A 12,494-nucleotide genomic window follows, 5' to 3' on the forward strand; every position below is an offset into this window, starting at 1 on the left:
ACAGCCTCGACATACTCCTTTTCCTATTTGGAACCAGTCTGTTGTTCCATGTCCAGTTCTAACTGTTGCTTCCTGACCTGCATACAAATTTCTCAAGAGGCAGGTTAGGTGGTCTGGTATTCCCATCTCTTTCAGAATTTTCCACAGTTTATTGTGATCCACACAGTCAAAGGCTTTGGCATAGTCAATAAAGCAGAAATAGATGTTTTTCTGGAACTCGCTTACTTTTTCCATGATCCAGCGAGTGTTGGCAATTTGATCTCTGGTTCCTCTGCCTTTTCTAAAACCAGCTTGAACATCTGGAAGTTCATAGTTCACATATTGCTGAAGCCTGGCTTGGAGAATTTTGAGCATTACTTTACTAGCGTTGTGAGATGAGTGCAATTGCACTCATCCTTTACAGTAGGGGGTGGCTAATGAGGTCTAAGAGTTGTTGGGAGGGCAGCATTGTCAAATGAAATGTGAATTTCCCAGTTAAATTTGAATTTCAGATAAACAATAAATAATTTTCAATATTACCTAATATGTGGCTCAAGAATAAAGAATCTATCTGCAATGCAGAAGACTCAGGTTTGATCCCTGAGTCAGGAAGATCCCCTGAGAAGGAAATGGCACCCCACTCCAGTATTCTTGCCAGGGACATCCCAAGGACAGAGGAGCCTGGAGGGCCACAGTCAATGGGGTCACAAGAGTCAGACCTGACTTAGCAAACTAAACCACCACCACCATATAATATATTATTATTTTCATTTACCAAATTGGCAACTGTACAGGTGAGGCTTCTGGGAAGCAAGCTAGAATACTTTGACCCTTTTCCCCCTTTCTCCTCTTTCCTGGGCTATGGATGGGAAGGCTGAGACTTCAGCAACCATGTTGGATCATAAGGTTGAGAGAAAGAGGGAAGACTTGGGGTCCCTAATAATTGAAGACCTTCCAAATTTTTAAGTGAGAACAAACTACTGACTTGCTTTAGCCACTCCTAGTACTTCTGTTATTTGCATCCATTCGCTATTCCTAACTGATACAGTCTTAATAACAAGTGCACTGTTAACTTTGCTGTTAAGTCTGTTTACTCTGTGTCATCGGCCTCTTATGTAACACAAGCCACTTCACTTTCACTTAATTTTTTTAAGACCTAAAGAGGGACGGATGGTGCTCTTTCTACCCTCTGAAATGACAGCCCCTCAGCATGAATTTCTACATGGCATTATTGCCTTTTTTACAAATAACATTTATATATTTTGAGCACTTGCTTCAGGTGATTAATAATAATAATATTGCTAAAGCAGAGCAGTTCTTACCTCTGCACAAAGATTTGATCTGAAACCTCAAGTCCCATCAAATGATACTCTGAAACCCCAGAATTATTATTTCAAATCAGTAAAATCACATGTGAATTTTGATATTTTTGCTTAGAGAAAAAAAATTTATATAGTGTAGGTCTTCATTAGCCCTTATATTGACAAACGTTCTTCTCTGTGGTAAAGATTAACTGAGCATAGTCATGTGCACAGGTAAAGCTGATTTGCAAAGCTCCATCGATAATTCAGGAATGATATAAACCCTAACTCCTCCAGGCTTAGTAGCAAGTTGCCTTCTTTGAATGTTCCCTGCGAGTCATGTGGGGAAATTCAGGGGGTCATAGGATTGGCCTCGTTATGTATGAGGTCAAGCTAAATAGCTTAGCTCCGCTGGGTATGCAGAGGAAAAGAGGTTCCTGGGCTGTGAACTGTGTAAATACCTGCCCTTCCTTTTGCAGTGGAATCTTTCGAAGGTTAAGTCATAGTAAATAATCAACTAAGATTTCTCAGATTGGCTGCCTTTACCTTTCTCTGAAAAAAAAAATTTTCCCCATGAAGACAAAGCAACTTTGGCATGAGAGCAATATTTCCTTTTAGGCCTCCCTGCTTCAGACATTCAGAAAACAAGATCAGGCCTGGCCTAACTGGCAGAAGCTGCCTGGGGCAGACAGCTAGACTTGCCATGTGGGTGAGTGGAGGTGAATTAGAATTTAACAGAAGGGAAGGGAAATTCCCACTTCATGTTGTAAGATTCTGCACAAGCCTTTCAGAGGTGAGCAGTCTTGCCCTTCACCTATCACTGGGGGTAACTGATCAACTCCTGAAATCTGAGGGGTACGTGTGTACCTATTGTAATACATACATTGTAACAAGTAATACACAAATGGACTAAGACTGACCTAGAAGGTCTGACTTTGGTGTTTGGTGACAGGTCGTGATACCATGATTGTTAGCTCAGGAAAATTGACAGATGAGCATATATGTACACGTCCATATTACAGGTGCAAATAAAAGTTGACTGATGTGAATTGTGGGGAAAAAAACATATCTGCTGAGTAGTATTATCTATGCAATGTTAAGGGGGAAAAATTGTAATTTTTTTTTTTTTGGTTCAGAGTGCATTAATTTCTATTTTGACCACAGCATATGGATTATATTTACATTGAATATCCATCCAGCAAGCATACACTGCCAGGCTAAGTACTAGGTGCTGGGAAGGCACCCAGTAGGTAGGGCTGATAGCTGAAAGCATAATAATGCCTTTGAACTTGATAAGTAGGTTAGAATTTTACAAGACCCCTCTATTCTCTTCCCTCAACAAGAACACAGCCTGAGCCAGCCACCTGCCTTGGACTATGATCTCTTAACATAATGACAACTGCTGTTTAAAACAAACGTGCACATGGGCTTATTTGTAAGTTTTTCCTTTCTTTTAATAACCTTATTAGAAGCCCTGTAGTAAAAAACCAAAAGACCTTTTTTTGTTAGAAATCTTTTCTCTGCTAGTGAATAGTAACAACTTTGGTCAAGTTTTTAAATTTCTCTGAGACTAGATTTAAATATTTATAAAATGAGGCAGTAGAAAGTAGGGCTAAGCTGAGTTAATGATTCAGTTTTAGAATAAGCAATAAGAGAAGGTTACTAGCCACTAACAAACTGTATGATCTCAGGGTAGTTACTCAAACCGCTTAAAGACTCGGTTTCCTTATCTGAGAAATGGAGATAATGTGCTTATTGTTGTTAGAATGAAGGGGATTACTGGGTAACACACCTGGTTCAATGCAAGGCATAGCAGAAATACCCGTGAATGTAACTCTTTTCATCCTACTAAAAATTATTTGAGTCTTGGTCTATTGTGTGTATATATGTGTGTATGTATGTATCTCTCTTGTTCTCTATCATCTCTCTATCATCACTGATATCTTAGTAAGTGGTTAACTGAGATATGTCAGCATATTAGGGCACAAAAATGTAAAGGATTTCTTTTTTTCCTGCCAGTCAGTGTCTAGCCCCTCTTTCTATCCCTCAACAACATCTAGGGCAGATTGTATAAATTTTCAGTTTTTAAAAGCTAGGTCCATGCAGTTTGAATCTTGCTCTAGTTCACAGCTTCTCTCCTCCCTCCGCCCTTCCCTAGGCTCGGGTGCATTGGCAGAGAGGAGGGAAAGAGAAGGGAACACACCTCTTAACCGCTCACCCACCTCTGTGGTTCTCTCACCACTATGGGTACTCTACCTCAGGCTGCCCCTGCTGGCACGCTGATGCCCAAAGCTGGCAGCACACCGTGGGTCTGTGGGCACCCTGTGGGTTCCTGACCTGGCCCTGGATGGACTTCCTGTACTCTTCAGCTCCTGCTGTGGCTGTTACCCTCCCAGGCTGTTACACTGTGGTGCTATTGCTCTAGCATCTAGCAAGTTGTCTCCGTGCTCAAGTGTAATTTCATTGGTATTTTGAACTGTGTTCCAAGAATGCAATTTTTGCCCTTTAGCTGCTTCAAACTCCCATGGGTATCTACTCCTGGCTGAGACAGTTAATTGAATAATGGCATGAGAGGTTTACATTATAGTCTTGATTTAATCCCAGTGATTTACTTGTCTTTCATTAGTTCAGATTCAAAGTCCCTTATTAGAAACAAAGGAGTTAGTATAATAAGGACTTTGTATATATATTTTAAATATATAATTATATATGTTATTTATATAATATATTAAATATATTATTTTATATTAAATCTATAGGATATTTTAGATTATTATATATTATTACATATACTTCTGTCAGAGAAGGAATTCTTTCCTTTAACATTTTAAATGAAAATGCTCTTAATGACTATGTATAATGTAATATAGTATATATTATGACCTATAATATACTTATATAGTGGGCTTCCCAGATGACTCAGTGGTAAAGAATCCAGCTGCCAGGGCAGGAGCTGCAGAAGATGAGGTTTCCATCGATCCCTAGGTTGGGAAGCTCCCTGGAGAAGGAAATGGCAACCCACTCCATTATGCTTGCTGGAGAATCCCGTGGGCAGAGGAGCCCGGTGGGCTACAGTCCATGGGGTGACAAAGAGTTGAACACGACTGAGCGCACACAAATGAAAATACTATATATTATTATATATGTTATATATTAATTATATAAATATATTCTATATATAATAAATATTTAATAAAAAATGTACGTTGATGTATCAATAAGGGTGTTTTCATTTAAAATTGTTAAAGGAGAGAGTTCCTGCTCTGACAGAAGAACCTAGCTGTTAATCTCATTTTGTCTCTATTTTAAATGTATATCCTCAAACAATGATATATTTCTCCCTTTTAGAGAGTATTTAATACAGGCATAAATTTTCTGGTGCTTTTTAAAATTATAGTTTTTATAAAGTAATAAATTTAAAGATTTAGTTTAGTGGAATTTTGCATTTGTATCCATCTATTTGATGTGGAGTAGGTACATTTGAAGTACACAAAACTATCCTTTTATTATGTCTATTTCCATTTCTACCCACAACCTTCTACTAAAACTACAACAACAACAAAAAGAAACAAACAAACCAAGGCCAGAAAGAGCAAGGGGTGAAAATAAAGAGAAAAAGAATGAACACAGGATTGAGTGGTACCCTGAGTCAGGGTTGCTGTTAGTTTCTCACACAGACTCTTCAGTCCAGTGCTTAGACAAACATGATGGGGTTAGGCATGTTACCCCATTATAAAATGAGGACATTGGGGTTCAGAGTGGCTAAGTAATTTGTCTATGGCCAAGAGGCAGGTTAGGTGGTCTGGTATTCCCATCTCTTTCAGAATTTTCCACAGTTTATTGTGATCCACACAGTCAAAGGCTTTGCATAGTCAATAAAGCAGAAATAGATGTTTTTCTGAACTCGCTTATTTTTTCGATGATCCAGCGGAGTGTTGGCAATTTGATCTCTGGTTCCTCTGCCTTTTCTAAAACCAGCTTGAACATCTGGAAGTTCATAGTTCACATATTGCTGAAGCCTGGCTTGGAGAATTTTGAGCATTACTTTACTAGCGTTGTGAGATGAGTGCAATTGCACTCATCCTTTACAGTAGGGGGTGGCTAATGAGGTCTAAGAGTTGTTGGGAGGGCAGCATTGTCAAATGAAATGTGAATTTCCCAGTTAAATTTGAATTTCAGATAAACAATAAATAATTTTCAATATTACCTAATATGTGGCTCAAGAATAAAGAATCTATCTGCAATGCAGAAGACTCAGGTTTGATCCCTGAGTCAGGAAGATCCCCTGGAGAAGGAAATGGCACCCCACTCCAGTATTCTTGCCAGGGACATCCCAAGGACAGAGGAGCCTGGAGGGCCACAGTCAATGGGGTCACAAGAGTCAGACCTGACTTAGCAACTAAACCACCACCACCATATAATATATTATTATTTTCATTTACCAAATTGGCAACTGTACAGGTGAGGCTTCTGGGAAGCAAGCTAGAATACTTTGACCCTTTTCCCCCTTTCTCCTCTTTCCTGGGCTATGGATGGGAAGGCTGAGACTTCAGCAACCATGTTGGATCATAAGGTTGAGAGAAAGAGGGAAGACTTGGGGTCCCTAATAATTGAAGACCTTCCAAATTTTTAAGTGAGAACAAACTACTGACTTGCTTTAGCCACTCCTAGTACTTCTGTTATTTGCATCCAATCGCTATTCCTAACTGATATAGTCTTAATAACAAGTGCACTGTTAACTTTGCTGTTAAGTCTGTTTACTCTATGTCATCGGCCTCTTATGTAACACAAGCCACTTCACTTTCACTTAATTTTTTTAAGACCTAAAGAGGGATGGATGGTGCTCTTTCTACCCTCTGAAATGACAGCCCCTCAGCATGAATTTCTACATGGCATTATTGCCTTTTTTACAAATAACATTTATATATTTTGAGCACTTGCTTCAGGTGATTAATAATAATAATATTGCTAAAGCAGAGCAGTTCTTACCTCTGCACAAAGATTTGATCTGAAACCTCAAGTCCCATCAAATGATACTCTGAAACCCCAGAATTATTATTTCAAATCAGTAAAATCACATGTGAATTTTGATATTTTTGCTTAGAGAAAAAAAATTTATATAGTGTAGGTCTTCATTAGCCCTTATATTGACAAACGTTCTTCTCTGTGGTAAAGATTAACTGAGCATAGTCATGTGCACAGGTAAAGCTGATTTGCAAAGCTCCATCGATAATTCAGGAATGATATAAACCCTAACTCCTCCAGGCTTAGTAGCAAGTTGCCTTCTTTGAATGTTCCTCACGAGTCATGTGGGGAAATTCAGGGGGTCATAAGGATTGGCCTCGTTATGTATGAGGTCAAGCTAAATAGCTTAGCTCCGCTGGGTATGCAGAGGAAAAGAGGTTCCTGGGCTGTGAACTGTGTAAATACCTGCCCTTCCTTTTGCAGTGGAATCTTTCGAAGGTTAAGTCATAGTAAATAATCAACTAAGATTTCTCAGATTGGCTGCCTTTACCTTTCTCTGAAAAAAAAAATTTTCCCCATGAAGACAAAGCAACTTTGGCATGAGAGCAATATTTCCTTTAGGCCTCCTGCTTCAGACATTCAGGAAACAAGATCAGGCCTGGCCTAACTGGCAGAAGCTGCCTGGGGCAGACAGCTAGACTTGCCATGTGGGTGAGTGGAGGTGAATTAGAATTTAACAGAAGGGAAGGGAAATTCCCACTTCATGTTGTAAGATTCTGCACAAGCCTTTCAGAGGTGAGCAGTCTTGCCCTTCACCTATCATTGGGGGTAACTGATCAACTCCTGAAATCTGAGGGGTACGTGTGTACGTACTGTAATACATACATTGTAACAAGTAATACACAAATGGACTAAGACTGACCTAGAAGGTCTGACTTTGGTGTTTGGTGACAGGTCGTGATACCATGATTGTTAGCTCAGGAAAATTGACAGATGAGCATATATGTACACGTCCATATTACAGGTGCAAATAAAAGTTGACTGATGTGAATTGTGGGGAAAAAAACATATCTGCTGAGTAGTATTATCTATGCAATGTTAAGGGGGAAAAATTGTAATTTTTTTTTTTTTTTTTTGGTTCAGAGTGCATTAATTTCTATTTTGACCACAGCATATGGATTATATTTACATTGAATATCCATCCAGCAAGCATACACTGCCAGGCTAAGTACTAGGTGCTGGGAAGGCACCCAGTAGGTAGGGCTGATAGCTGAAAGCATAATAATGCCTTTGAACTTGATAAGTAGGTTAGAATTTTACAAGACCCCTCTATTCTCTTCCCTCAACAAGAACACAGCCTGAGCCAGCCACCTGCCTTGGACTATGATCTCTTAACATAATGACAACTGCTGTTTAAAACAAACGTGCACATGGGCTTATTTGTAAGTTTTTCCTTTCTTTTAATAACCTTATTAGAAGCCCTGTAGTAAAAACCAAAAGACCTTTTTTGTTAGAAATCTTTTCTCTGCTAGTGAATAGTAACAACTTTGGTCAAGTTTTTAAATTTCTCTGAGACTAGATTTAAATATTTATAAAATGAGGCAGTAGAAAGTAGGGCTAAGCTGAGTTAATGATTCAGTTTTAGAATAAGCAATAAGAGAAGGTTACTAGCCACTAACAAACTGTATGATCTCAGGGTAGTTACTCAAACCGCTTAAAGACTCGGTTTCCTTATCTGAGAAATGGAGATAATGTGCTTATTGTTGTTAGAATGAAGGGGATTACTGGGTAACACACCTGGTTCAATGCAAGGCATAGCAGAAATACCCCCGTGAATGTAACTCTTTTCATCCTACTAAAAAATTATTTGAGTCTTGGTCTATTGTGTGTATATATGTGTGTATGTATGTATCTCTCTTGTTCTCTATCATCTCTCTATCATCACTGATATCTTAGTAAGTGGTTAACTGAGATATGTCAGCATATTAGGGCACAAAAATGTAAAGGATTTCTTTTTTTCCTGCCAGTCAGTGTCTAGCCCCTCTTTCTATCCCTCAACAACATCTAGGGCAGATTGTATAAATTTTCAGTTTTTAAAAGCTAGGTCCATGCAGTTTGAATCTTGCTCTAGTTCACAGCTTCTCTCCTCCCTCCGCCCTTCCCTAGGCTCAGGTGCATTGGCAGAGAGGAGGGAAAGAGAAGGAACACACCTCTTAACCGCTCACCCACCTCTGTGGTTCTCTCACCACTATGGGTACTCTACCTCAGGCTGCCCCTGCTGGCACGCTGATGCCCAAAGCTGGCAGCACACCGTGGGTCTGTGGGCACCCTGTGGGTTCCTGACCTGGCCCTGGATGGACTTCCTGTACTCTTCAGCTCCTGCTGTGGCTGTTACCCTCCCAGGCTGTTACACTGTGGTGCTATTGCTCTAGCATCTAGCAAGTTGTCTCCGTGCTCAAGTGTAATTTCATTGGTATTTTGAACTGTGTTCCAAGAATGCAATTTTTGCCCTTTAGCTGCTTCAAGCTCCCATGGGTATCTACTCCTGGCTGAGACAGTTAATTGAATAATGGCATGAGAGGTTACATTATAGTCTTGATTTAATCCCAGTGATTTACTTGTCTTTCATTAGTTCAGATTCAAAGTCCCTTATTAGAAACAAGGGAGTTAGTATAATAAGGACTTTGTATATATATTTTAAATATATAATTATATATGTTATTTATATAATATATTAAATATATTATTTTATATTAAATCTATAGGATATTTTAGATTATTATATATTATTACATATACTTCTGTCAGAGAAGGAATTCTTCCCTTTAACATTTTAAATGAAAATGCTCTTAATGACTATGTATAATGTAATATAGTATATATTATGACCTATAATATACTTATATAGTGGGCTTCCCAGATGACTCAGTGGTAAAGAATCCAGCTGCCAGGGCAGGAGCTGCAGAAGATGAGGTTTCCATCGATCCCTAGGTTGGGAAGCTCCCCTGGAGAAGGAAATGGCAACCCACTCCATTATGCTTGCTGGAGAATCCCGTGGGCAGAGGAGCCCGGTGGGCTACAGTCCATGGGGTGACAAAGAGTTGGACACGACTGAGCGCACACAAATGAAAATACTATATATTATTATATATGTTATATATTAATTATATAAATATATTCTATATATAATAAATATTTAATAAAAATGTACGTTGATGTATCAATAAGGGTGTTTTCATTTAAAATTGTTAAAGGAGAGAGTTCCTGCTCTGACAGAAGAACCTAGCTGTTAATCTCATTTTGTCTCTATTTTAAATGTATATCCTCAAACAATGATATATTTCTCCCTTTTAGAGAGTATTTAATACAGGCATAAATTTTCTGGTGCTTTTTAAAAATTATAGTTTTTATAAAGTAATAAATTTAAAGATTTAGTTTAGTGGAATTTTGCATTTGTATCCATCTATTTGATGTGGAGTAGGTACATTTGAAGTACACAAAACTATCCTTTTATTATGTCTATTTCCATTTCTACCCCACAACCTTCTACTAAAACTACAACAACAACAAAAAGAAACAAACAAACCAAGGCCAGAAAGAGCAAGGGGTGAAAATAAAGAGAAAAGAATGAACACAGGATTGAGTGGTACCCTGAGTCAGGGTTGCTGTTAGTTTCTCACACAGACTCTTCAGTCCAGTGCTTAGACAAACATGATGGGGTTAGGCATGTTACCCCCATTATAAAATGAGGACATTGGGGTTCAGAGTGGCTAAGTAATTTGTCTATGGCCATCCTGTTCAGTTCAGTTCAGTTCAGTTGCTCAGTTGTGTCCGACTCTTTGCGACCCCATGAATTGCAGCACACCAGGCCTCCTTGTCCATCACCAACTCCCAGAGTTCACTCAGACTCACTTCCATCGAGTCAGTGATGCCATCCAGCCATCTCATCCTCTGTCGTCCCCTTCTCCTCTTGCCCCCAATCCCTCCCAGCATCAGAGTCTTTTCCAATGAGTCAACTCTTTGCATGAGGTGGAAAAGTACGGGAGTTTCAGCTTTAGCATCAGTCCTTCCAAAGAAATCCCAGGGCTGATCTCCTTCAGAATGGACTGGTTGGATCTCCTTGCAGTCCAAGGGACTCTCAAGAGTCTTCTCCAACACCACAGTTCAAAAGCATCAATTCTTCGGCGCTCAGCTTTCTTCATAGTCCAACTCTCACATCCATACATGACCACTGGAAAAACCATAGCCTTGACTAGACGGCCATCCTGTTAGTTAAACAGAATTTGAAACTAGGCTTCTTTGGTCCCAAAGCTTTATTCTTCCTCGTAAATAACTATCAAGGAGCCATCATATTCTCTCCATTTGAGTTTCCCATAAAGCAGACCCTGAGATATTTTATTTAAAGTAAAAGAAGAGAAGTGGGAAAAAAGGAAGGGGCAGGGGAAGTGGGAAAGCCAATACAAGGATAAATTATTGGTTTGAGCACGACTGCAGACCACCTCTGCTCTATCTCACTGGAACATTCTGAGGAACCTTATGAATTGCATCTCAAAAATGCCTGCCTGGTAGACAAAAAAAGGGAACTATGTATTCATCAGCTTCTGTCATCTACTGGTCAAGGGATGGCCCGAGGCGTTACTGGCCCTCTTGCTTCTGGGTTGCAATGCGGCAGTGTATATTGTGTACACACTATTGTGTCTGACATACTGTGTCTGGCATAAGAGAAGCCCTGGAACGGGACGCGAGAGGTCTGTGATGAGGGCACAGGTGAGACACGATCAGATTTACACCCAGGGGAAGACCCCATGGGACTCGCTGCCTCAGCAGTGGGCTGCAGTAGGAGTCAGGTGAGAGGACGTGAAGTCGTGCGTGACAGGCATCCAGTACACACACACCAAGACTGCTTTGGTAGTGTGGACCAGATTGGGAAACCATTGCCAGGAACATGCCTCTTCTTGTAGTAGAGAGTTCAACCTGAACCCAAGCCTCTTCTTTTGCTGGAGTTCATGTCCAGGCATGTTTGGCAAACTAATGGGACAGAGCTGAGAGAATCTATTAAATGTATCAATATGGAAGAGCCTAGAAAGAGATATTAAGAGATGGAGGGAATCAGATGGTCCTGTTCCATGACAAGATCTGAACTCCGTGGAAAAAGGGGCTCAGGCAGAAGGGGCAAGATCTGTTTCAACACTTTGATACCCAGCTACACAAGCTCTGTAAAGGCCCTGGTGACAGTGTGATAAAGTTAGGGAGGCTGAGCATTCTTCCCACTTCTGCTTCTGGTTCCACAGTAGGAAGATCAAATGTTTATAATGCAATAAACCCAGTTTGAGTGCTTCCAAGAATGCTGTTCCATGTGGCCCTGTATATTTAGAGACTGAGAAAGTTTCTTGAGATGTTAGTAGCTGTCATTACTGGGGATTGGTCAGTGAGGGATGGAACTCAGAGTCTAAACCAGTCTCCAGAGATAGCACAGGAATGGTCCAACCAGTAGGCAATAGGAAGAAGACTTGGCAAGTGAGCTGAGTTCAGTATTCAGTTGCAGATAGACAGCTTTAGTACAGGTGGCTATTTAAGAAAGAGAGGAGATCCAGTCATGGAAAGTTGGTAACGAGGTTACACCAGGGTTATTCCAGGCCCAGAGGAAGTAGCATTCAGAGTAGGAATCCAAAATGAAGCTCAGGAAAACATGAGGAGAGTCAAAATCCTAAAGGGACTGAAGCCAGTCACCGGAAATAATGAGCCTTGAAACTGACTAACTCACAGCTCCCTTTAGTTCATCTGCCTAGGGTAGGTCCGAATGCCCAGAGGGAGGTAAAGAGGCTGTTTACTTGCTGAACAGGCAAGCCAGCAGCAGGGGCAGTAAGTCAAGCTGCTCTTCACAGCTGAATTATCAGTAAACTCTGTGTGTCTGAATCCACTAGGATTCAAGAAGCAGGGCCCAACTGGTGAAAGCCTGTCTGCAACAGGCCTTATAAAAGAAGACTTGAAGTCTGTGTCTGTGAAGAATTCCTTCTCTTCTTCTAGTAGAACTACTTTCTTTTTTTTTTCCTTTTTCTTTATCCTTCCAGTTTTATTGAGATATAGTTGGAATATAGCACTGTATAAGGTTGGGCTTCCCTGGTGGGTCAGCTGTAAAGAATCCACTTGCCAGTGCAGGAGAGATGGATTCATTCCCTTGGTTGGGAGGATCTCCTGCAGAAGGAAAGGGAAACCCACTCCAGTAGGCTTACCTGGGAAATCCCATGG

Source organism: Bos mutus, chromosome 5, assembly GCF_027580195.1.
Source record: "Bos mutus isolate GX-2022 chromosome 5, NWIPB_WYAK_1.1, whole genome shotgun sequence".
Lineage (NCBI taxonomy): Eukaryota > Metazoa > Chordata > Mammalia > Artiodactyla > Bovidae > Bos > Bos mutus.